This window comes from Taudactylus pleione, unplaced genomic scaffold, assembly GCF_031769625.1.
Source record: "Taudactylus pleione unplaced genomic scaffold, aTauple2 ptg000016l, whole genome shotgun sequence".
NCBI lineage: Eukaryota > Metazoa > Chordata > Amphibia > Anura > Myobatrachidae > Taudactylus > Taudactylus pleione.
The window spans coordinates 29,556,019-29,578,266 of NW_028284418.1; the positions used below are offsets into that span (position 1 = coordinate 29,556,019).

The 22,248-nt window shown below is 41.5% G+C and overlaps 1 protein-coding gene across 4 annotated transcripts in view; it reads left to right on the top strand.

The window, feature by feature from the left end:
* Positions 1-231: 231 nt before the first annotated feature.
* The window catches only part of LOC148541907 (cGMP-dependent protein kinase 2-like), a 198,963-nt gene continuing 176,946 nt past the window's right edge, over positions 232-22,248 (top strand). For 2 of the 4 annotated variants that reach the window (XM_088473391.1, XM_088473421.1), the window contains exon 1: positions 249-550. The gene's annotated coding sequence lies outside the window, so the exon portion shown is untranslated. Of the gene's footprint in view, positions 551-6,613; positions 6,906-22,248 lie in introns of those variants that run through there. The other 2 variants (XM_088473410.1, XM_088473401.1) reach the window with 2 other exon arrangements.

The following is a 22,248-nucleotide window of genomic DNA, read 5'->3' on the forward strand; positions in this document are numbered from 1 at the left end:
AACTACCTACCTTTCAACATTGACCCGCACAACCCTTTTAATGCTTATGTTGAAGAGAATTAAGACATTTATTTGCATGAGCTTAGTTAGGGTATAAATCAATTATGCCCAGGTTGAAGGTGTGTTCTGTCAGGTGTCTGATTCATTAGTATTCCTCCCTTCTGTAGCACACAATACAATGGATGGGTGTGATGCTGCAATGCTTGTAGCACTTATCTATTTCTAGTGATTGTAGGGTTGTTCCCCACAGAAGTATAACTAGTAGGTAAAGGCAAAGGTAAAATAAAGTAGAATTTCCAAAAATGTAAAAACTCTTTAATGTACTGTACTATTATAGGTCCATGGCAGCACATAATTTAACAATGCAAATCCTTTGATGGTGAAATTATAATCCGTGCACCAGAAGTCACAAGAGCACTAGGTAAACAGTTTTTGCTGCAAGATCTTTAAAGGTCATGGATGAATTGGCTTGTCAGCATGTGAAATATAATCGAAACTTACTAAAACTATATTTCTAAAGGCTGACAGCAATTGATTATAAATCAGCAAGGTGAGCATGCTACTTCAGTTTATTTTTTACCTATTTGTAGCAATTGGCCGGTAATACGTAAGCAGTAGAAATACAGACAGGATAAATATTCCAGGAGTAGTATGAAATGGCAAACATATGTCTCTTTCTTTGCCATTGATTGATCGAATACTAAGAAATCTGCTACAATTCATTGGTAAAAGTCCAGGTGGACTAATAATGTATCTGCATCTTTTGGCTATTAAGGGGTTAAGTTTTGAATCTGTTCCAGCATAAATTATATAACTTTTCTCAAAGTTGGCTTCTCAAGAGACATTTATATGATATGTATTGATGCAGTTTATTGAAAATATAATTGATGCTTTTATAGCAATAAATATTTTATGATACTGACATTTCTGCAATAGTATATGGCTATAATATATTTTTAGAAATAATTTGCACTATTGAAAGTTTGGAATGGTGTGCTGGTCCCAATATTATTTTATTTTTGCCCAGTGTTACTGGCTTGTTAGTAAATACTGTGTTATTGCAACTATGGCCCTCATTCAGAGCCGTTCGCTATTTGCGTTCGTTCGTTCAAAAACAAGGGGTGGCTATGCAAATGATCCGTTCGCACATTGCAGTCTGTTCACACCTCATACATACGCTCTTTTATTTCTTAAAAACGCCCCCTGGCCGCTCGCACCATACGTCATGTCCGCTATTTATTAGATTAATCGAGTACATCGAACAGGATATGAACTGCTCGCTATTCTTGTGGTTGGTTTTTTCAACCGCTATTTTGCGAGCAGTTCTGAGTTAAAAAAAACCAAGTGACGTGGTCATTGACGCTGCTATATTAATTATGCACACCCATAAAACGCCCGTTTTGACCTTTAAGCACGCCTGCGAACGGATCTCCACTCCCCGTTTTCAAACACCTTCCCCTGTTACCACCCACATACGCCTCATTCTGTCACTCAAAATAGCAGGCACTCGCTATATTGCATACAAATGATTTTCGGCCACACTGACTGGTTCGCGCATGCGTACTAAAAACCGTATGCATGCGCAGATGTGCGAACATCGCTCGGAACGAGCGTACTGCCGCTAGCGAGTGGCTCTGAATGAGGGCCTATATAGCCACATTCAGGATAATTGCCCAATTATTAAATAGGTTCCCCAGGGAAATTTTAAGAGGGAGCATCTTCTGCAATTGCAGCATGTGAATGAAAGCTGCAGCAACTGATGAGTTATTCCACCCTCCTTTCATAATTTTCCAAGTAACTTTCAGTGACTAATCATTGACATACAATAGTTTCATTTATAGTACTGTCTTTTTCTTAAAAACGACATCAGCCTATTTTTCTTCCTACACACAGGGATGTCCCATGGCTCTGTTATACCCCTTTTACACCTAAGTTCCAGATCTGCCCCGGGACTTGGAAAATGGGCCCTGATTCAGAGCCGGACGCTCTGACCAGAGCGCTCGCTCTGAATCAGGGCCCACCTCCATTAATATGGAACGTCCTCCTGGACGCTAGTATAGCTGTGGGTCACCACCCACAGCATATACGAGCGTGCAGGATGATGGCCGCGATGGTCTTGACCATCGCGACCATCGCCACTGCGAGCAACAGCCTGCGGTTGAGGTTTTCAACCGCAAGGCCAGGAGTGATTTTGGCTCTATCAGCCAGTTTGGAACGCCTCCGTCTGGCAGGCATGCCCCCGGCACGCCCACCAAAGGGGGCGTGCTGTCAGTCAACATCGACAGCACGCCCCCTTTGATGAGACACTCCGAGCGAAGGAAAGTCCTTCGCTCGGCGCATCTCGCGCATGCGCACGACGGAGCTCCCTCCGTCGTGCGCATGCGCAGTGCAGACCAGCGACCCACTTGCGAGCGGACAGCCGCTCGCGAGTGGGACTGAATGAGGGCCATGGTTCCAAACTGTGTCAGACCCAGGACAGACCCCTTTCAAACTGTGACGCCATCCCGGGTTATTTCTGGGTAGGCACCGTTCATACTGCACCCATGTGCAGTGGCACTCTTCTGCCGGCGCTTGTCATCTCCAAGCATCGGGAAATCTGGATCTTCCCATGCTGTAAACGGGACCCAGGTTGGACGACCCAGTTTACCCGTTTATACTGCAGGGTTACATGGGTCGTTCCTGTGTCAAGCTAGGCATACACTAGATGATATTTTGAACGATTTGGTCGATTCCATCGCATCGGAATGACAAATCGTTCCAGTCGTCAAGTGTGTACGCACTTTGCGCACTTCTGTGGTGACGTCCATCGTATCTTCAGATCTTTTGTACATGCAGGAAGATCTGCTAATCTCATTAACAATTCCCCTCAATGTGTATGCACTACCAAACGACCAGGCGATATGGTTACATTATATAGTTAACGATCTAAAAACCAAACGATGCAAGATATATTGTTTGGTCTTTTGTTATATTGCACAGTGTGTATGCACTAGATTGTTTATCTGGGAGTTAAAGCCTAATCGTTGACAACACTGCATAGTTTGGTGGCACCTAGCTTTAAACCCTGCAAGCTACCCAGGTTGGATTGATCGAATACTAATAAATCTGCTACAATTCATTGGTAAAAGTCAAGGTGGACTAATAATGTATCTGCATCTTTTGGCTATTAAGGGGTTAAGTTTTGAATCTGTTCCAGCATAAATTATATAACTTTTCTCAAAGTTGGCTTCTCAAGAGACATTTATATGATATGTATTGATGCAGTTTATTGAAAATATAATTGATGCTTTTATAGCAATAAATATTTTATGATACTGACATTTCTGCAATAGTATATGGCTATAATATATTTTTAGAAATAATTTGCACTATTGAAAGTCTGGAATGGTGTGCTGGTCCCAATATTATTTTATTTTTGCCCAGTGTTACTGGCTTGTTAGTAAATACTGTGTTATTGCAACTATGGCCCTCATTCAGAGCCGTTCGCTATTTGCGTTCGTTCGTTCAAAAACAAGGGGTGGCTATGCAAATGATCCGTTCGCACATTGCAGTCTGTTCACACCTCATACATACGCTCTTTTATTTCTTAAAAACGCCCCCTGGCCGCTCGCACCATACGTCATGTCCGCTATTTATTAGATTAATCGAGTACATCGAACAGGATATGAACTGCTCGCTATTCTTGTGGTTGGTTTTTTCAACCGCTATTTTGCGAGCAGTTCTGAGTTAAAAAAAACCAAGTGACGTGGTCATTGACGCTGCTATATTAATTATGCACACCCATAAAACGCCCGTTTTGACCTTTAAGCACGCCTGCGAACGGATCTCCACTCCCCGTTTTCAAACACCTTCCCCTGTTACCACCCACATACGCCTCATTCTGTCACTCAAAATAGCAGGCACTCGCTATATTGCGTACAAATGATTTTCGGCCACACTGACTGGTTCGCGCATGCGTACTAAAAACCGTACACATGCGCAGATGTGCGAACATCGCTCGGAACGAGCGTACTGCCGCTAGCGAGTGGCTCTGAATGAGGGCCTATATAGCCACATTCAGGATAATTGCCCAATTATTAAATAGGTTCCCCAGGGAAAGCTACCCAGGTTGGATTGCTGGGTCAATCGACCCGGGAATCCAACCCTGGCCCCTTTTACACTGAGCAGCAACCCGGGTTAACCCGCCAATAACCCAGCTGCGGTGTAAAAAGGGTGTTAGAGGGATAGTCTTTCTTTGGGGCCTGCAGACCCTTCAACATGACTTCTTGTACAAAATGCTCCGCTTCTGGACTTCCCTCTTAATTTATGATTGCAGCCACCTGTGATGCACTAGTTAATTTATGAGAAGGGTGTTTCAAGGGTGACTGTAATCATAAGTGTGAAGTCTAAGAGCAGAGTATATTGGAAGTGGTCATGTTAGAGGATCAAGTGCAAGTGGTCATGTATAGTGCAAGTGGTCATGTATAGTGGAAGTGGTCATGTATAGTACAAGTGGTCATGTATAGTACAAGTGGTCATGTATAGTACAAGTGGTCATGTATAGTGCAAGTGGTCATGTATAGTGGAAGTGGTCATGTATAGTACAAGTGGTCATGTATAGTGGAAGTGGCCATGTATAGTACAAGTGGTCATGTATAGTGGAAGTGGTCATGTATAGTACAAGTGGTCATGTATAGTGCAAGTGGTCATGTATAGTGGAAGTGGTCATGTATAGTGGAAGTGGTCATGTATAGTGGAAGTGGTCATGTATAGTGGAAGTGGTCATGTATAGTACAAGTGGTCATGTATAGTACAAGTGGTCATGTATAGTACAAGTGGTCATGTATAGTACAAGTGGTCATGTATAGTGGAAGTGGTCATGTATAGTGCAAGTGGTCATGTTTAGTGGAAGTGGTCATGTTTAGTGGAAGTAGTCATGTTGGAGGATCACAATCCCCATTGGCTCACTAGATATCTGGAATTGATACAACATATGTGATTGCAGATATGGTTATTATCAGGGGTGTAGCAAGGGTGGTTTTAGTGGAGCATGAGCTCCGGGTGCCAAAATGGACAGAGGGCGCCATCCAGATTTCTGGAATTACTGGGGAGCAGCACGTTATGACGGCTGCCAGTTAGTTTTTTCTCGGTTTGTTTGCTCTATATCCTAAATAAGTTACAGATCTGAGATCCGTTTCTATATTTCATGCTCCCTCAAGCTGCCCAGATTGTCTCCCCTCCAGCCCTCCCTCCACTGTGATCATCTTCTGTCACCTTCCCTTTCCTATTAGATTGATTACATTCACTTCTCATCTCTTTAATTCCCTCCCCTATCTACCATGGGATCGGCTCTTTGTCCCTGTCCACTCCTGTCTTATTGGCTTCTGTCACCACGCCTCTCTGATCAACTCTTTGTCCCTCTCCTCTCCTTTCTTATTGGCTTCTGTAACCTCCCCTTTCCTCTCCTTTTCTTATTGACAGGTATGAGTTTAAAAAAAAGTCACTGCTTTGCTATATAAAGTAATGAGGTGTTCCTAGGCATGACCACACAGTGTTATTTGAAAGGTCTTTTAAAAAATACTGTATTAGGAGACCTGAAATAATGGTGGTAGACAGAACATGGTTAGTTTTACTCACATTATATAGGTGCAATGTATATATGCGATGTAGGAGCATAGCTGAGAATGGAGCTTCCCATAGGTGTTCCCACTCCAGTGATAGCTGCTTGGGGCAGTAATTGCAGTAATAAGCTCTGCACCCTGTGTAATTTCACTCTTGCACATGTATTCTGTCAATTTAAATTAAATGATCAGAATATATAATACAATCTCCTCTATTGACTAATAATGCTTCAAATGAGATAGGTCAGATCCTAGGTGCTATACATAAATAAAGCAGTGCCAAAGGAGCTACCCTTAATGTCAGATCACCGAAGCATTTTATTCCCCAATGGGACCTCAATGCCCAGCATAATACTGCCACTGTTTACTGTTTTTCTTCTTCATTTCAGTATTCCCCCGCAGGCTGGCCATACCCCGCTGGCACAGTTTAGTACAGGGAGGGGGGGGTACTGCGACATGCACTTTCTCCGGGCGCCATGGTTCCACGCTACTCCTCTGGTTATTATTAGTAGGTTATATTATTGTGTTTTAACTTGTATAATTAGCATTTTGTTTTTTTGGGAACGGAAATGTGAAAGTATATCAAGTTACATCTGTTAAGCACACAGAAAAAATGCGTCTTTCTTAAAGAAAATGTTTTACATGTCTCTTTGGCCATATGATAGTAGGAGGCAAGTGCCATGTTTCCAGTTGCTGAACTACAGCTCCCACCATCCTTTGCCAGCCAATGATTCAAGTACAACAGCTGCAGGGAAACAACAGCCGAGGAGATATATTATGTACTGCATACAAAATACTCATTTTAGGTGTATAGAATGAATTGTGTTGCAAATGGTTAACACTTTTCATAAAAGAGTATTGCAGGCATAGTGACTGGGGTTGCTGCCTGTATTTCCCTGCAGATGGCACTCACAGTCTCTGTTCCCCATCCCATACACCCCTGTTCTGCCTTTCATATTTTCACAGCTGCTGTGAAACCACTCCAGTAGCTGGAAGCCCTGATAGTAACTACATTGGTCACAGAGGGGGAGAGAAAATGCTAAGGATAAAACCAGTGTTTGTACCAGTCCATTGCTGCTTCCCAGCCTGCTGTCCAGGGGTGACAACAGTAATACCAGCCAAGGTGGATCTATCCTGAAAGCAAAAATGTAAAAGAGCCAGGAATGTCCATTCAGTGCAATCTTCTGAGAGGGACCTGCAGCCATAAACATCAGCACCAAAGGGGCTTCTCTCCTGCTGGGCTCAATGCAGTGACCCCTGCACCTGTCACTTGGCTGGAATTCCATCTGGTTCCAGGAGTCAGAGGTGGGTTTGCCATGCAGTCTGTCAGGTTCATCCCATAGTTCTCATTCTGCATTGAGCAACTTGCAGTGTCCCTGTCTCTCAGGCACAATGACACAGGCAGACACTGCACACATCTCTTTTCATGTGTGACAAGTGATTACACACAGAAGCCTGTGCTGCTGCTGTTTCTGCTGCCTCCATGCATTTTGTTCTGTGACAATGTGTTTGTTGGATATTTAGATTTTGAGTGCACCCAGTGTCTAGTACAACTGACACGCTATGTGTATGTCTGTACAAGATAAGGTCATGCTCACCGACTTCCACTAACTGCCTGTTCTCTGGGATTGCTTTTGATACCAATATATTAATTATTAGAATTTTTGATTTTTCACCCTTTAAATAAGATAACATAATGAAATAAAATAATTAAAAGCCATTGAGTGCACTTCTAGATTGTTTTAAATAAACCACCTAAACAAAGCAAAAGAATATTTGCATTTTATTATGATAATGTTCTCTTTATTCTAGAATTGTTTATGTTGCATAATGCTTGATTAATATTGAATCTGTATATTCGCATACGTATGTGTGTAGTGTGTACTTTGTGTATAAGGCAGTCTGTGTTGTGGGGAAAAATTGCTATTAATAATTCAGATTTTAATAAACAGTACTAGAAAGAAATGTTCTTTGTTTAACAGTCACATTTTTGGACCCTGATAATCTCACAGACAATATCAGGAATTTTAACCCAGCAAACATTGCCTGTCCCGTGTTATCCTATATAAAATCCCCATTTTAGTTCTGATTCATGTCTGTTTTATACTTTTATGATATGCAGTCAGTGGTTTTGGATATGTTTTTTGCATACCATATATGGATACATTTTATAGAATTTGTGTAAATTTGTCTAAATTTATAAAACTGAACTTGAAATTTAAGTCGATCACAAAGAGGAACGATTTAGAAAGACATTTATATTTGACTGGTACAGATTTGTGTCCATTGCTTGTGACTATTATGAAGTGCAGTGACAATGACAACATCAACGCTGGTGGTGAAGCTTTACAACACGACATAAAGCACAACTTTCTCAACTTGCAAGTTGCATGTAGCTTTAAAAAAAAAAAAATCCCAATGCAGGCAAAAGTTATTGCCACACTAGTGCAAAAGGCACATTGGATGGAAATTTCTTAATCTACTTTTTAGACTTTAAAAAAAAAAAGATGGTAACCTTTTATGTTGTTGTTGTGCTATTATAAATATGACTCGTAAACATTGTATTTCAAGTCTGTAAAGCGTGTGAAATATTATGTGTTCTATTACTTGTCTTTTTTTATATTGGTAAATGAGCCATCTCCTGTTAGTCTGTGGTTGTTTTTAACAATTTATATTATTTGGCCAACAGTTTTCAATTTGTTAGACGAAGCAGGAGAAAAAAGTGTCAGTACAGTTCATAGAAAAAGCTCAATTAATGGGAAGAAAACTCTTATCACAGAGCTCATTACTAGCTGCAAAGGAAAGTGCGGGAACTAAGTGCATGAGGTAAATAATTCCTGTGGTGTTTGTTGTCAAGGTGACTGTTGAAGCATGGACCAAGGTTACAAACCTCAGTTAGAGCAGTCAGTATACTGATATGCATGGATTTGTCCAAGGGAAATATCCATTACCTGGATTTATAATGCAACATAGCACATCCATTTGGCCACCTCGAGCATTTTTGCTTTAAGGGAGACAGAGTCAAACAAACCAAGGTGAATTCCCCCTCTGGCTAGGCAATATGACAGGGTTCTCAGGCATTCCAAGAGGGCTAGAATTAGGAGGTAAATAATGCAGGCAGTCAGAAAAGCAAAGTCAGTTTGATTGCAATAATATCAATATTATATTGCTGTGGTAACCATTACCAATATTACTATAGACATACAGTGACAATGGAGATAAATGAAAATAGCAGAGGGTATGAATGGAGTGGCTGAAAAATAATTACTGTCTGCTAAAAAAGAGATAAGGCAAAGTAAATGTATCTATCTAGACATATGTGAATATCAGACATATTCATAGCCACGTAGATGAATAAACATGTGGAGAGCAATGTGATCTTTAACGTGTCCCATATCCGCTATCCCTGTGGAAATGTAAGCAGCGTTCCTGTGTGACCTGGTCTCCTTATTTTAAACTAGTAAACAATAATCTGAGAATTATTCTGAGATTATATTTTGGCCACAGCAGTCCAGCATTTATCATCTCTTTGCACACAGTAAGCAGTAAGAATGTCTTGTTCCTGTCACACTAGCACTGATATGCGCTATAAACTCTGGGAGCAGCATTCTTAGAGATGATCAATGTTAGTGTGACAGAAATTCAATCATTACACTGCCAGATATGTGAGGTAAAGGAAGCAGAAACACAAGGGACCTGGGCCCTATGCCAGTGATGTGTGGTTTAGTCAATGGCTGGGGAGGCACACATGGAGATGGGTCTGAGAGCTGGGAGCCTGTCTCACCCCCTACCCACTGTAACTCTTCCCTCACTACACTAAGCTTCAGTTTCCATTGATTCTCCTACCTGCATCACTGTGCAATGCATTTTCTTGCTGCTGCTGAGCTCCAATCTCTTAACACTGCAGTGCACTTCCTGGTCATATGACACATCCAAGGTGTCCATCAGTGCTCAAGGCACGCCCCTCATACTCAGAGGCATGCCTGTATTAGCTCTCCTTGTTTGCAGCTTACTGCCCAGGTTTTGGCCCCACCCCCAGCTCTGCAAGCAGTGTCTGACTATACAGAAGCGAGACTGAGCTGTTGCTGCCTCATCTCTCATCTCCCTTCAGTCCCAGGGAGCTCTACAAAGCTTGTGAGTGTAAACTATGAAAATTATTATAATAAACAAAGAAGATGTTTATAAGTTATAAATATCTTCTTTGTATTATTCTAATCATTTTTATATCAAATCTCAGGAGTATGACATGGGAGGCTCTGTCTCCCCTGCCTACCCTGACCGCATGTCCCTGCCCTATGCACGCTGGTGCAGAAAGCTCTAGTATGCAGCTACCCTTACTTTCCTTTAGTGTATAACTATCCTCTGCACCTGAAGTTCATGTGGGTAGGAGGGGTGCAGTGTGATTCTCGTCATCATGGCTACTGTTGTACAAAGCTTCAAATTGTGGCACTAGTCAGTGATGGATGGGGATAAGATTTTCGACGAATTGCATCACCCCATGTCATGCATACCTAACAGTTAAAAAGTGCAAAATCAGGAGAAAATAATCCTCATCCCTATCCACCCAAATTCCAACTGATTTGTTTTAATTCTGATCAGATAACACATAAACACACCCACTTTTGTTCAGAGCCATACCCATTTTTCAAAAATCTACTGGGAGATACAGTATACCTGTCTTCTACACACAGTGGATGCAGCTATTTCATGTTTAGGAACAAGGTTTAGCTATCATATACACTAATTGGGTAGAACCTAAAAAAATAAAAGTAATGAGGTGTAGTTAGTAGACAAATGTATTCCAAGTAATGGTAAGCTTGCTTCCACATCAAGGTGTTTGCAAAATCATATCTAGTGTCAAGTACAACATGCTGAGCTATATCTAGTGCCATCACTAATGTGTAGCTTTATATTTGGTACAAAGCCTAATGTACTATTAAGATATATGATGCCAAACCTAATGTACTGAGCTATATCTATTAGTAATCTAATGTACTAAGCTATATCTGGTGCCAAGCTTAATGAACTGAGCTATATCTGGCACCAAGTCTAATGTACTGAGCTATATCTATTAGTAATCTAATGTACTAAGCTATATCTGGTGCCAAGCTTAATGAACTGAGCTATATCTGGCACCAAGTCTAATGTACTGGAAAGCATAATGTACTCAACTGTATTTAGTGCCAAACATAATTTACCGAGCTACATTTAGTGGCAACCTAATATACTAAACTCTACCTGGTGTCAAATCTAATGTACTGAGCTATATTTGGTGCCTATCCAAATGAACTGAGCTATATCTGGTGGCTAACCTAATGTACTGGTCTCTACCAGGTGTGAAACATAAGATACAGTGCAATATCTGGTGCCTAGCCTAATGTACTGGTCTCTACCAGGTGTGAAACATAATGTACTGTGCAATATCTTGTATCTAGCCTAATGTACTGAGCTTTATAGGATGCCAAGCTTAATTTAATAAGCAATATCTGGTGTCAAACCTGCTGCACTGACCATTTCAGTATCACGTACAGGTCCAGAGCATTGGCTGACCCTGCGCTGGACTCTGTCAGGCATATCTCTCTATGGGCAGGATGCACTATACTGAAAAATGCAGTCAACCCTCCAGAAATGTTGTTTTCAGAGGTTTGACTGCATTCGCTGTATGCACCAAGCTCAAGAAAACAAAGTTTTCCGGAGCAGGTTCCAGATAGGAACCCCATCTATAGAGGCGTTGCCTAATAGAAGCGAATGGGCTTCTTATCGCAGACTTCCCAGAAAGGAATCCAATAGCATCCCTCCCAGGGTCCCAAGTGGCTCCCACCTGTTCAGAAGGACTCCCGGGTCATAAACTTAGAAGTCCCCACACCACAAAGGACAGCTTTTATCAGAAGATTATGCAAATAGCTGTTTTCAAATAAATTTAGTGCAATAAGTATATGACCATGGCTATTTTGTTAGGGTCTCTCTTTTTGTTATTAAAGGATTGGCCAGCCCACAATATGGATGCCTAAGGCAATAGCTACACTTTAAAAGGAATATTTTACACATACCTCCCAACATTAAAACATTATAAAATTAGCCCTACCCCCACTTGCCCCAAATGCTCATTTTGTAATGAAACTCCATCCATTTTAGGTTTGTGGTTTACGATTGTCCTTTTTAAATTAGGACATATGTTCATGTTACAAATTCATCCCATTTACTTTAACAGAACATAGTTATTATACTGAAAGTACCATAACAGGTTCAGAAATTGCAACAACTGCCAAATCTGAACTTCATTTTCAGGGGCACTTTACTACAGTACTTCTTATGAGTCTCTGATTTCATAATACAGTAATTAGGGAGGTAGTTGGGCAAGATGTACCACATAACTTCAGTAACCATAGCACAAATCAATGTTCTTACCTTACACAAGATAAGTATTAAGAAAAATAGGGAGGGGTAGGTGCACTGGTTTTCATGAGACAGTGATATTCATTGAAACCAGTATATCATAAACCAATAGTATACCTCCCAACATGACCCTCTCCAGGAGGGACACAATGCTCTGGTCCTGGACTTCCCTGGTAATTTATGATTGGTGGTGGCTCCAGAGGCCGGGCTGCAGTATTGTCCAAAATTCAAATAGGGGAGTCACACCAACTGCCAGTGAGTCCCAGTCAGTGATGTTTGGCAGCGTGTGAAATGACAGTTGGTGTGGCTCCCCTATTTGAATTTTGAACTGCACTGCAGCCCCGCCTCTTACCAGGGAATTCCAGGACCAGAGCATTGTGTCCCTCCTGGAGAGGGTCATGTTGGGAGGTATGCAATAGAATAATTGAACAAGCCAGTCTGTGACCAGGCCAGTCCATGGCAAAATGTATGTCAGACAGATTATGGGACCAATGTAGTTGCCATACAGTTCTCCCTCTCTGCTATTTTGTTTTGTCCACTTCAAGTACACCATGGTCGGCATGCATCAAAGGGAGAAATGCAGTCAAACCCCGAAAATGCGAGTTTTGACTGCATTTCTCATATACACCAAGCCTCAAAATGCGATGCACTCCGGGGCTTGGTTATGGTTACCCTATAGAAGCCTATGGGCTCCCAGCAGCCTCCGTGGCATGCACAGAAGGATGCCAGAGGGGCTTATGGGTCATAGACCCAGAAATTCCTCCATTGCAAAGAGATGTTCTTACCAACAGAGTGGGCCTTTGCGGTGTTCTTCATGCATACCGGCATTGCTAACGCCGGCATGCATTTGAAGGGTGGCGGGATGCACAGCATTCTGCCCCGTAAGAGATATCTTTCTCTCCCCTTTCTTCTTTCAGTGTCCTCTCATTGGTTGTGAGCATTTCCATGCTAACACTGCAGTGTTTGTAAGTGAAAGCACACTATGCTCTGGGACCTGTACTGGACACTCTCATTGGCCATCCACTGTCCAAGTGACACACGCTTGGAAAGGAGCTATATCTAACTTCCATTCCACATTGTACTTTACATATCACATTTTTGTTGTTGCAAGAGGTGTACTTTGAATTATCATTATTTTTGTATTTACACATTTATTAGATAACTTAGTCCAAGATGCATTGTAGATTGGCGTATTTATACCCACTAGAAATCATGATTGTTGTTCTTTATTTCACCTTATCTCTATGTAAGGTTCTTTTTTTTTCTACTAGTACTGCATCCATTACATTGTTACAAAGTAAAATTTGAGTAGACCCACACCCATAGTATAGTATTCATTACATTTTTATAAAGCTACATTGTAGCAGACCCACAAGATCTTCATCTGTACCATTTGTGATCTCCTCTCTTGAAATACACCAGGGTTAATAGCAGATGCAGAGCTACACTGTACTTAGTAATTAATTCTGTGCGCTATAAGGTGCTCTCATTCTCCAGTCAATGTCTCAGACAAGTGGTAAATAGCAGAAACCTGGTACACATGGTATATATATTTCCATCTTTACAATTTTCCTATAGGAGTGATAGCATAATATTATAAGTCTTTTGGAAATTGCATACATTATGCTATGGTAATTTAAGACCTGCTTGAGATTTATTTTGTGGTTGTGAATTACCTATTATCTTAATTTGGCTCTTATTGTCTGGTCATTGTCTCAAATAAGCAGACAAGCGGTTAATAGCAGAAATCAGACACACATTTTATAATAAGCGAGAAAGTGTGTGTCTGTCTGTTTGGCCTTTATGCATGGCCAGAGTTTTGTACCTAGCTCCACCAATTTTGGTATGGTGGTGTAGCTTGACCAGGATTAGGTGTTTGGCTAAGTTTGTCAGAGCCAGAGGGCTACATGGAGCTCACGAAGTAGACCGTGGAGTCTGATTTGATATTTTGGTTTAAGCAAGTTCGCTCAGGATGTCTTCCCGGGTCTAAAACAGCACTGATTTGAAGGCACAAGCTGATATGTACCAGTGGGGGGCAGGCAGAGCTCCAATGGAAGAGCAGTGAGTTGGAGGATCAACTGTCACACTGCACCTGCACTGACTAATTACCTAATTTCATATGCCATGGTCTGTGCATTATCTAACTGATGGGTCTATTTACTAAGCTTTGGATGGTGATAAAGTCAACGGAGATAAGGTGCCAGCCAACCAGCTCCTAACTGTCATTTTTCAAACACAGCCTGTGACATGGCAGATAGGAGCTGATTGGCTGGTACCTTATCTCCGTTCACTTTATCTCCTTCCAAGGCTTAGTAAATAAACCCCCTAATTTCTAAACTGCCAGAGACCACCAGGTATGCCTCTGCACAAAACCATCATGCTCCTGAGAAACCTGGATGGTACAAAACTTAGCACAAAAACTCTCTCAAAGCCCATGCCATTGAAGTCACTATAGTAACAGAATGTGGTACAGAAGAGGATGTGTTCATTCCTCGCATTCCACTAATACCAACAGACATGCCATTTGGATTCAAGAGATTGCAATTTTCAATCCAATTCTCTTTTGCAATGACCATCAAAGGTCAGTCTTTGAAGGTAGCAGGTATTGAGCTGCTTTTTCCATGGGCAGTTGTATGTGTCATGTTCAAGAGTGGGGGCTTCCTACAGCCTTTGACTAGATGAAGGCTGCATAAGCAAGAGACTATATAAGAGTTCTAATTTTTTGTGATGGGTAGCTTTAGGGAATCTGGGCCTGATTCCGACCCGCTCGCGAGCGCTGAGCACGCGCAAGCGGGTCGATGTTGGGCCAGTGCGCATGCGCACGACGGACCCGGCTCCGTTGTGTGCATGCGCGAGACACGGATAGCGACGGGCAAGCTGTCGCTATGGGTCTCGCTACAAATGGGGCATGCTGTCGATGGTGAGTGACAGCACGCCCCCTTTGGTGGGCGTGCCGGGGGCGTGGCTGGCCAGACGGAGGTGTTGTCAGTAGGAGTGTTTTTGGCTCTGATAGCCAAAAGCACTCTATGGCTTGCGGCAGACGAGACCCTACCACAAGGGTCTCGTTGCAAGCCCGATGGTTGCGATGGTCTTGACCATCGCGACCATCTTTTTGGCCACTCGCTATAGCTGTGGGTGGTCACCCACAGCTATGCGAGCGGCCAGGAGGCCGCTCTAAAATTCAGAGGGACTGCCCTGATTCAGAGCCAGCGCTCTGTCAGAGCGTCCGGCTCTGAATCAGGGCCTCTGTTGCTAGGTAGTTTTCTAGTTTGTGAGGTCTTTTTTCATTAGTTCATGGTTAGCCAATTAGGGTTGATGGGGCGGGTTCATTTAGGTTTTCTATTTAAGGCTGAATTTGAATAGTTTCAGCCTCTTATTCAGTTGGAAGCTAAGTAGAATCTGTAGCACTCTTGTATTACCTCAGGAGTTGTGTCAGTTTTTCTGTCATTCACTGTTTAAGCCCTCTTTCCATTCCTTTATCCTGTCACCTCTTAGTCACCTTACTATCTTTCTAGTTCAATTTCTTATGTTCACCACTGTCTAGCTGTCATTTCTTCCCCTTCTCAGCTATCTTTCTGTACCTTGCTACCCTCTTTTCTCCCTTCTTCTCTCTATATCTGTTCTTACATCAAAACTCCCCCATTTTGTCACCCCCCTTGCCTGCCGGCATGCCCTGTCCAAAAAGTTCTGTCCCCCCTCCTACCATTTGGCAGACATGGCCCGTCCACTCGCGGCCACAGGTTACCGCCGGTCTGTGGTTTAGGCGCGGCCTCCCTCTCCCAGGGAGCTCGCTGACATCCAGCCCATTCCTCCAACGGGTGGCGAGGCGGTTCCCCAGCATCCCCTGGTCATGCTCCTGCCGCTCGTCTGAGCGGTGGCAGGGGCCAGTGGCTTTTGAGCCATGGGCGCATTCCCAGGCCTGTCGACAGAGGCACTGAGCCTGCACGCGCCGGGGACGGAGAATCCCCGGCCGCATTTTCCTCCAACACCCGCACTGATTACCGCCGGTCCTGGCATCCTGTGCGGCCCAGGTGTCCTTGCGGGCCTTGCGTTGGATGTCGGGGCCGGAAAGGGGTCACGTGACCACGTGCAAGTCGGGGACAGGGAATTCCCTGGCTGCGCTCAGGCCCCTTTATGAGGCGGTACATTGGTACAGGGACCCCTGGGACCCCTGGCCTCCTTGCGGAGGTCTCAGGGCCTTTGACAACTGCCACAGGTGCCATTTTGGGGGCTGCAGAAGGGAGCTCTGCAGCTCCTGTGATGGCTGGGCCCAACTTGAATGTGAATAGAGCGCCACCTGCTGCATCTGCAGCATATGTGCAGGCCATGGGCGCTGCAAGCTCATGGTCAGCAGCTTATAGTTTTCAAACTCAGCCCACTATATTAAATTCCCATAGGGCTTTAGCTGGCTATGCTGTGTTTAATTTCAAAACAACAAGATAGTGTCACTAGCGCAGTCTGTATGGAGAGGTCTACAAGGTATCCATCTTCGTCTCACAGAATGTCTTCACCACTGTTTCATTTCAAGATACGGAACCATATTCTGGATAGAACTCACCACTGGCACTCTATTACCGTTCACTGAAAGGTTTCTTTAACACCTCCTTTTTCTTTCAACACATCACACTTCTTAGGGGTCTATCAACAGACACTCACCATAAATCCACCTTGGTTCATACGTATAAAGGTTTCTTGTTACGACTCCCCTTATATATCCAATTGATGAAATAATTTATCTATTTTCTTAAAACAATTCTTTATTCCAAATCGGAACCATAAAAAGTAAAAAATAGTCACATCACAAAAAAAAGCACATATAGCAGTATTGGAACTATAGGTGGCAATAGGATATTCACAATATGGTTTTAAAACCTTTCTGATGACCCGGGCATAATCAGAGAAGGTAATCCAACTGGATGACACGTGGAAGAAAAAACCATTTAGAGAAATATCCAAAAAGAGATGTATAATACCGCCTGTTGTCCAATTCCTGCTGCTTACTCCACCATCTACGCGTTTCGGACTGATTGTCCTTCCTCAGGATGTGGAGCTGTAACCCAGGAAGGGCTTAATATACCCCTCCTCTAAATTAAAAGACAATTAACCAATTATACTAAAAATCGCAAAAAAACCCTCAATAGACCACATTGTGAAACCTCCTATTACCAAGTCCCTTACAGGATATAACCTTACTTCAAAATTCATAGACATGATAATCTCCCATAGAGTATCCAAAATAACATAAAAAAGGATATAAAAAAAGGATAATATGCATCAATTCAGCGTCAACAAAATCCTGGAATGTAATCCACCACCCACCATAGGAAAAAGACTGTGGCTCCTGCTTATTGCCACACCGCTTCTTCCAGTCTGCACAGCGGAAGTCCTTATAAGGTAATACCCCTCTGTAATACTTCCCTCATAAGTCCTAAAGCCCATATATATGAGCCAATACTTCCGCAGTAGTCGACTACCACACCCGGAAGTGAAAACGATCAGGCGCTCCATCCGCCCCCTCTAACCCATAAACCATGTGATTAGAAGCGGTCACGCATACTTCCGGAAATCTCTATACGATGCGTCTCACGTCCACATCCGGAATCTGACCCGCAAACCCGGAAGTTGGTTTCAAAGGAATTCCTCCCCATGGGCTCGCTTATTTAGTTCCACAATAGTTATATGCACATATGTGAAATACCACGAAGGTCCACTCCGTTCATAGATTGATATATAGAGTTCTGGAGATATGCAGCCAGATCCTTAACATCGCATCACCATGGGGCAGTATATATTCCAAACATTCTGAATTAGTACTTTTCCATAGTACCAAATAAAATATCCTCCGTTGTACATGTAAAAAGGGGAAAGTAAACACCATTAGAGAATAAACATAACCCATAACAACCATATAACAATAAAAAATATATATATGTGTACACGGCTTCTACGTTCTTACAGAAACCATTTTGTCTCGAAATCTATATTAAGTCCTCTCGGGGTTAGTGTTTTTAACATATAGATTTTTTTCATTTCCATTTGTGCAAGACGTTCTTCCATATTATTTTTCCTCCAATTAGGATGGATAACCTTAATACCACAGAAGGATCTAAGTTCTGTGATATTGCACTGATGTTTCTGCTGAAAATGTAAGGAAACATTATGTGTACTCAATCCTTTTTTAATGTTCCTGGCGTGTTCTGCCAGTCTAATTTTTAACATACGGGTGGTCCTGCCCACATATTGTGTACCACATGTGCATTCCAGCAAATACACACAATATCTGCTATGACAGGTTATAAAATCATCGATCTTATAACTATGATTAGTTTGAGTAGATTTGTATTCCTTTATATGAGATACTTCACTTTTACATAATCTACACATAATGCACTCTCCGCATCTATAAAAACCTTTTGATTTATTCATCGTTAGGTCCCTGGGCTTTGATGTTACACTTTTAACAATAGCATTCTGGATGTTGTTAGCTTTCCGATAAATAAACATCGGTCATTCTTTAATATATCCCTTTAATACAGGATCTCTAAGTAAGATATCCCAATGTTTAGCTATGATAGTTTCAACTTGTTTATATTGGCTATGATATTTAGAGATGAATGGTATTCCCCTATCCTCCCATTTTTTTATAGTTCCATCATTGTTAAGAATATGCCCCCTCTCGAGATCACTGGCCTGAGTCATAGCTTTGGTCACTAGCTCCTTTCCATATCCCTTCTGTATGAATTGATGACTCAAATCGATTGCCTGCACATCAAATACCTTTTTGTCTGTACAATTACGGTTAATACGTTGAAACTGGCTGTAGGGTATACTCCTTAGCCAGTTAGCATGGTGGTTGCTGGTGAAGTCGATGAATGAGTTACAATCAGTCGGTTTATTAAAACTCTTGGTTTTCAATGTATTCCCTTCTATATATATATAGTGAGGTCTAGGAAATTCACCTCTACATCACTAATACAAAAACTGAAATTGATGTTATATACATTTTCATTCAAATAGGCACAGAATCGTTCCAAAGACTCCTTGTTACCCTTCCAAACAAAACAGACATCGTCAATATAGCGTATCCAGGACACTAGACTGGCACCAAACTCATGGCCACTCCACACTGATCTATGCTCCCAGAGGGCCATGAATAAATTAGCGTAACTAGGTGCCAGTCCAGTGCCCATCACCGTGCCTGACGTCTGTAAATAAAATGATTCCATAAACCAAAAAAAGTTGTTCTTCAGAACCAATTCTATTCCCTCCAGCACAAAGTTTTTATAGGATTCTGTGAAAGACTCTCTATCTAAAAAGAATCTAACAGCCTCCAATCCAAATCGATGCTCTATAATTGTGTAGAGAGATGTAACGTCGGCGGTAACGAGCCAATAGTCATCTCTCCACACAATCTCCTCAAGCTTATGAATAGTAGCTATGGTATCCTTAAGATATGCCGGGGTCTTCTTAACCAGTGGCTGGAGTATAAAATCTAAAAACTTCGAAAGGTTAGATAATACAGAATTTGTGCCAGCTACTATAGGTCTACATGGGGGGTTATTTAAGGTCTTATGGATTTTCGGGACTTTTTTTTCCTCATCAGAAAGAACATGATTGCTTAAATTGTAGATTGCCGTTTTGGTAGTAATCCCTGGTGTAAGTAGTAATCCCTTCTCTACCTTATTAGGGTCAGAATCCACAGATACATAATTATTAACAATTCCTCTTTTCTTTCTCCTTCTTCTTATTTTATTGAGGCGGTGGGTCATCCCACTGCCCCTTTTTCCCCTCTTTTTTCTCTTCACGTGTTTAAATTGTAATGACGATCTCTTCCTAAAAAATTTTCCTCATACCTTAAGGGAGCAAATCTATTTTCATTATATTATATCTATCCCTCCTATTAAGTTTGTATTCATCCCGAAATGCGGGTTCCCCCTGTTGGTAATCCCTCTTCCATTGATGCCTCCTTCTAACATAATCATCATCTAATCCATCTCTTTCTACCTTCCATCTATCCTCCTTGTACGTTTTTCTGGTCTGCCTGTTGGTATAGTTTGTCCCCAAATTCTTTCTTACATCCCTAACGTTCTCACTCTTCCTCGTGAATCCTCTATCCTCTGTGCGATTTAATGCTTCTGTCATCCAATCTTGAGTCCTTTGCGGTGTTTCATTACTCCTTATTTCTAAAAAAATTTTTTCTTTTCTTGTGATGGCATGCTGTCTGCCTAATTTAAAATCCTGTTTGTCCCTAATATATTTTTTTTGCTTTTTAATTCAGAGATTATCAAACAACTTTGTGATGATACCACTTATAAAAAATTATGGGGGAATCCCAGTGCAGGGATTACTAAAAAATGAGAGACTTTCCTTGTATTATATACAGGCAAAGGGGTTATTAATGAAAATGAGAAATCATATATTAAAATTGAAAAACCATCTGTCCCCGTAATCTATGGCCTCCCGAAAATCCATAAGACCTTAAATAACCCCCCATGTAGACCTATAGTAGCTGGCACAAATTCTGTATTATCTAACCTTTCGAAGTTTTTAGATTTTATACTCCAACCACTGGTTAAGAAGACCCCGGCATATCTTAAGGATACCATAGCTACTATTCATAAGCTTGAGGAGATTGTGTGGAGAGATGACTATTGGCTCGTTACCGCCGACGTTACATCTCTCTACACAATTATAGAGCATCGATTTGGATTGGAGGCTGTTAGATTCTTTTTAGATAGAGAGTCTTTCACAGAATCCTATAAAAACTTTGTGCTGGAGGGAATAGAATTGGTTCTGAAGAACAACTTTTTTTGGTTTATGGAATCGTTTTATTTACAGACGTCAGGCACGGCGATGGGCACTGGACTGGCACCTAGTTACACTAATTTATTCATGGCCCTCTGGGAGCATAGATCAGTGTGGAGTGGCCATGAGTTTGGTGCCAGTCTAGTGTCCTGGATGCGCTATATTGACGATGTCTGTTTTGTTTGGAAGGGTAACAAGGAGTCTTTGGAACGATTCTGTGCCTATTTGAATGAAAATGTATATAACATCAATTTCAGTTTTTGTATTAGTGATGTAGAGGTGAATTTCCTAGACCTCACTATATATATAGAAGGGAATACATTGATAACCAAGAGTTTTAATAAACCGACTGATTGTAACTCATTCATTGACTTCACCAGCAACCACCATGCTAACTGGCTAAGGAGTATACCCTACAGCCAGTTTCAACGTATTAACTGTAATTGTACAGACAAAAAGGTATTTGATGTGCAGGCAATCGATTTGAGTCATCAATTCATACAGAAGGGATATGGAAAGGAGCTAGTGACCAAAGCTATGACTCAGGCCAGTGATCTCGAGAGGGGGCATATTCTTAACAATGATGGAACTATAAAAAAATGGGAGGATAGGGGTATACCATTCATCTCTAAATATCATAGCCAATATAAACAAGTTGAAACTATCATAGCTAAACATTGGGATATCTTACTTAGAGATCCTGTATTAAAGGGATATATTAAAGAATGACCGATGTTTATTTATCGGAAAGCTAACAACATCCAGAATGCTATTGTTAAAAGTGTAACATCAAAGCCCAGGGACCTAACGATGAATAAATCAAAAGGTTTTTATAGATGCGGAGAGTGCATTATGTGTAGATTATGTAAAAGTGAAGTATCTCATATAAAGGAATACAAATCTACTCAAACTAATCATAGTTATAAGATCGATGATTTTATAACCTGTCATAGCAGATATTGTGTGTATTTGCTGGAATGCACATGTGGTTCACAATATGTGGGCAGGACCACCCGTATGTTAAAAATTAGACTGGCAGAACACGCCAGGAACATTAAAAAAGGATTGAGTACACATAATGTTTCCTTACATTTTCAGCAGAAACATCAGTGCAATATCACAGAACTTAGATCCTTCTGTGGTATTAAGGTTATCCATCCTAATTGGAGGAAAAATAATATGGAAGAACGTCTTGCACAAATGGAAATGAAAAAAATCTATATGTTAAAAACACTAACCCTGAGAGGACTTAATATAGATTTCGAGACAAAATGGTTTCTGTAAGAACGTAGAAGCCGTGTACACATATATATATTTTTTATTGTTATATGGTTGTTATGGGTTATGTTTATTCTCTAATGGTGTTTACTTTCCCCTTTTTACATGTACAACGGAGGATATTTTATTTGGTACTATGGAAAAGTACTAATTCAGAATGTTTGGAATA